At 33.2% G+C, this 4,131-nt stretch overlaps 1 pseudogene; it reads right to left on the bottom strand.

Moving 5' to 3' along the window:
• Positions 1–448: 448 nt before the first annotated feature.
• LOC107183194 lies at positions 449–919 on the bottom strand (annotated as a pseudogene).
• Positions 920–4,131: the final 3,212 nt, after the last annotated feature.

Here is a 4,131-nt window from a genome sequence, read left to right as displayed (position 1 = left end):
AGATCTTTGCTCTGCTTCCATATAGTACTCATTGAATCGTAGTTCATGGACTTGGTTCTCTAACTCTCTCAGCAAATCTGTAAACTAAATATTATATTTTATTAAACTCGTTATTTTTTGCTATAAATAAAAGACACTAATTTTTTATTCTCAATTTAAAGCTATCATTAAGAGATATGTCTTATATACATGTGTGCACACACACATACACACACAAGCTTCAGTAATTCTTTGTTTCGCCTTAGTTTCCTTTCCTTCAGTTAAAGTCAAATAAAATTAAGTACAATTTTTCAACAACAACAATTAAACATCCTTGATTGCATCTGGTAATAACATAAAAGTAATGAAAGCAATATGGAAATGTTTAAGAACTATACTACCAATGAAGGACACCTAAAATCCACAAACTATATTGCTTCTCAATAATTTCTCACGTCATTGGTCATTTCTAGTTGGAGATACTTTGGAGCCAAGTAATATTATCTCCTTTTAGCATGATCCAACCCAGTTGTTTTCCTGGCTTTGTTTTACAATGAATCTCTTCCGCATCATCTATTGTGAGGTTTATATACTTAAAGGGGGATGGGGGGGCAGGAAGAGATTAAGCGAAGAATTTATAGGCAAGTATGCATAACCCATGGACACAGACAATAGTGTGGCGAAGGTGTTGGATGGGGGAGTGGAGAAGGGTGGAGAGGGTCAATGGAGGAAAATAGGGGACATCTGTAATACCTTCAATAATAAAGATAAATTAAAAAACAAAACAATGCAAAAAAAATCTACAATGATACAGCCCTCTCTCCGCATATTCACTTACTCATAAAACCACACATGAATCTATTTTGCAAGTATCTGAAGATGAGGTTGATGGTTGCACCATCACCTTCTGATCATTTTGGCCCTGGCCATGGAATGCCATGGTGGAAGCTAACAAAGACCACACTGCTAGCTCAGAAAGCCACTCTTGGAATCAAAATTAAGTGTGATTTTAAGTTTAAAATACAATGCATAATACTGTTTCATTGTCTAAACTATTTCTATCTTTTAGGCTGCTTTGTGGGAATGGAGACTAGGTTGGCAATCATCAAAACTAATGTTGAGTGATGAGTGATGAGATTTGTAGTAAATTTTTTCTGTTCTGGAACTTTTCATTTTGCTTCACTTTTTTTGTTTTAAATATATGAGTATACTAAAAATTGGTATAAATAAAGTTTTATTCAAAATATTTATTTTACATTTAAGAAAGAAATATTTTCCTTGTATAGGCAATTCATATTATGTGAGTATAGATTTGTGTGTGTATAAGTATGTGTTTGTGTGATGTTGTTTAAGGATCACTGTAAGCTAGTCCACTATTTCACTATTTTTTCTATTCTTTATTATGCATATGTATTTTATATGATATATGGCATTTCAGAAAGAAAATAAGAGAAATTTTACATCCATTGTTTTACTGTGTCAAAGCTTTTCTCTTCACAAAGAAACCAGAAATAAGAGAAAAAAACACATGCATTTATTTTCTTTTCAGATCCAAAAAGTAAAACATATCTACAGAAGCTTATCTTCCATAGTAATATGCAATCCTAAGTGCTCCATACCCAAGAAAAACCTGAGACATTACACTCTACACAATTAAGCAAGAAGGTTTTTATGAAAAAGAAAAAAGGCCAAATGATAATATGCTAATATGGCAACAGTATTGACTATGATGAGAATTATTAAAAAACTAAGTGTTTGTTCATGCCCAAAGTCTTTTTGTTTACTTAATATTTTTTATGGCACACATACCTCCTAAAAACATTCAAGAAAAAAAAAAGTCCTCAAATCATAATTACCATAATTATACTTTTCATCTTAAAATCCTTTACACACCCCTAGAATAAATATTATATGTAGTACATAGTACCATAATTAAAGTAAATGTTCAAAGAAATGATTCTTTGATTACTATTTTCTACGTATTCTATCTAATGAGCCAGAACTACACAGTGTATATGTCTGGGATGTGTCTATTTGTTATTATTATTAGCATGGTAGCTCTGACTAATCTTAATTAAAAATCTGCATAAAATGTTTCTATACCATTGTAGGAAATACATTAGAAATATATAACAAAAATTAATATTGGAAGTGGCAAATAATTTAGACTACTTGTCAAAGAAGAGTCTTAAAAGAAAGCTTTCAAGTGGAGATAATGTCTTATTAAAGAACATCAGAAATTAGTAATAGCTGCAAGCGCTTTGCTTAGCCATGTGAATGCATTGTTTAATTATGGATCAAGTTTAGTTTATAGCTCCTTGACCACTGTGATTATTCTTTCCATTTTCTTCTATGAGGTCATGCTGAGCTGGGTGATATTTAGATAAAAGCTTGATATTATTCACCCATCTAATACTCTCTGGAGAGCATCAAAATAGGTAAGAGGGGGAAGGGTGGTACAGAGAGGCCTTTGGAAGACTTTGATTTTGAGTAAAAAAGAGAAATTCAATTCTTATTATTCCAAAACAAAATACAACTCACTCTGAGAAAAAGATTTAAGAACCAGAGATAATATTACTTTGTGGGTTAAGTCCATGAAAAAAGTGACCAAATAAAAAATACAGTTATCCTTTTGCTGTTAACATTCCTAGTTCAATGAATCACTGACTATGGTGTCTTTATAATGGTAACTGAGGGGCAATAACACTCTCTGAAATAGATAGCAGCATGAAAAAAGGAATTGGAAAATAATTTCTGAATTTTTGTCTTTCTTATAATGGCACAACCAAAATAATGGCCAGCTTCTTTTTATACAAAGGAAAAATATTTTATTTCTAAAGTCTAGAATATGTTTTTAGCTAATAATCAATAGGAATCATCTACCATTTTTTGTTTAGAAGCAAGCAATTTTGTGTGACTGACATATTTAAAATGAGAATGAAAAGCCGAAACCGGTTTGGCTCAGTGGATAGAGTGTCGGCCTGTGGACTGAAAGATCCCAGGTTCGATTCCGGTTGAGGGCATGTACCTGGGTTGCGGGCACATCCCCAGTAGGAGATGTGCAGGAGGCGGCTGAGCGATGTATCTCTTTCATGGATGTTTCTGACTCGCTATCTCTCTCCCTTCCTCTCTGTAAAAAATCAATAAAATATATATATATAAAAAAATGGTCAATGTTTCTCTCTCATCGATGCTTCTGACTCTCTATCCCTCTCCCTTCCTCTCTGTGAAAAATCAGTAAAATATATTTAAAATAAATAAAATAAAATGAGAATGAAAAAATGTGAGTGCCAGTGATCAGCTATCTCTTTGTTCATCAATTTCTTGGGGTTTCCATTCCACACCTACACAATGAAGTAGTTATTTAAGGGATTGGGAGACCAGAAATATTATGATTCTTAGATTGTACCTATTTTCAATTGCTTTCCTGTTCTTTCTTATCTTCACTCCCCACTTCATTGAAACTGCTTTCAAGATACAAGATAATATCCACATTCTGAAATATAATGATCTATTGTCAGTCTTCTTATGATTTGAAATATCTTTATTCTTTCTACTCCATACTTGTAAATTCTGTTCTCATTACAGCAAAGATGATCTTTCTCCTTCTTCTCGCTCTTCTTCTTCTTTACACTTCCTAAACTTTTTATATTTTCAACAAACGCTATGGATAAGGTCTTTCCCACTGAGTGAGTTCTGAGTCAGGTCTAATAAAGACAAATACTTTAAAATGAGCTTTTACAGAGAGCTGTCATACAAGTCAAAAGTAACAATCCTTTAGTGATATGGATTTTAGGGCAGCTCCAAACCAATTTTGTCCTGCTACACTCTGGGTTTCACAGTGATCATGGTTGTGAGGCTCATAATTTTCAAGGTTTCCATCAAGATGAGAAGGGAATGGGAATAAGGCAAACTCATACACTATTTCCTTGCTGTTCATACCAAGATTCAGCCTTTTTTCTTGAATAAATGCTCCTTGATTGTTGAAACATTTTGTTAATTTGAAGTTTAAAGAATGTTGATTTTGACCAGTTCGCACTATTTGTGGCGATGAAGGAAAGGATTTTCAGAGGTTCTTAATCTGTCACTGCTTCCCCTTTTATAGCTAAGGCAAGGTACCCCCAGGCTGATTTTAGCTCAGGTTTCCAGATG

This window comes from Myotis davidii, unplaced genomic scaffold (genome assembly GCF_000327345.1).
Source record: "Myotis davidii unplaced genomic scaffold, ASM32734v1 scaffold159, whole genome shotgun sequence".
In the NCBI taxonomy this organism is placed as follows: domain Eukaryota; kingdom Metazoa; phylum Chordata; class Mammalia; order Chiroptera; family Vespertilionidae; genus Myotis; species Myotis davidii.
This window is presented reverse-complemented; position numbering and strand designations above follow the sequence as displayed.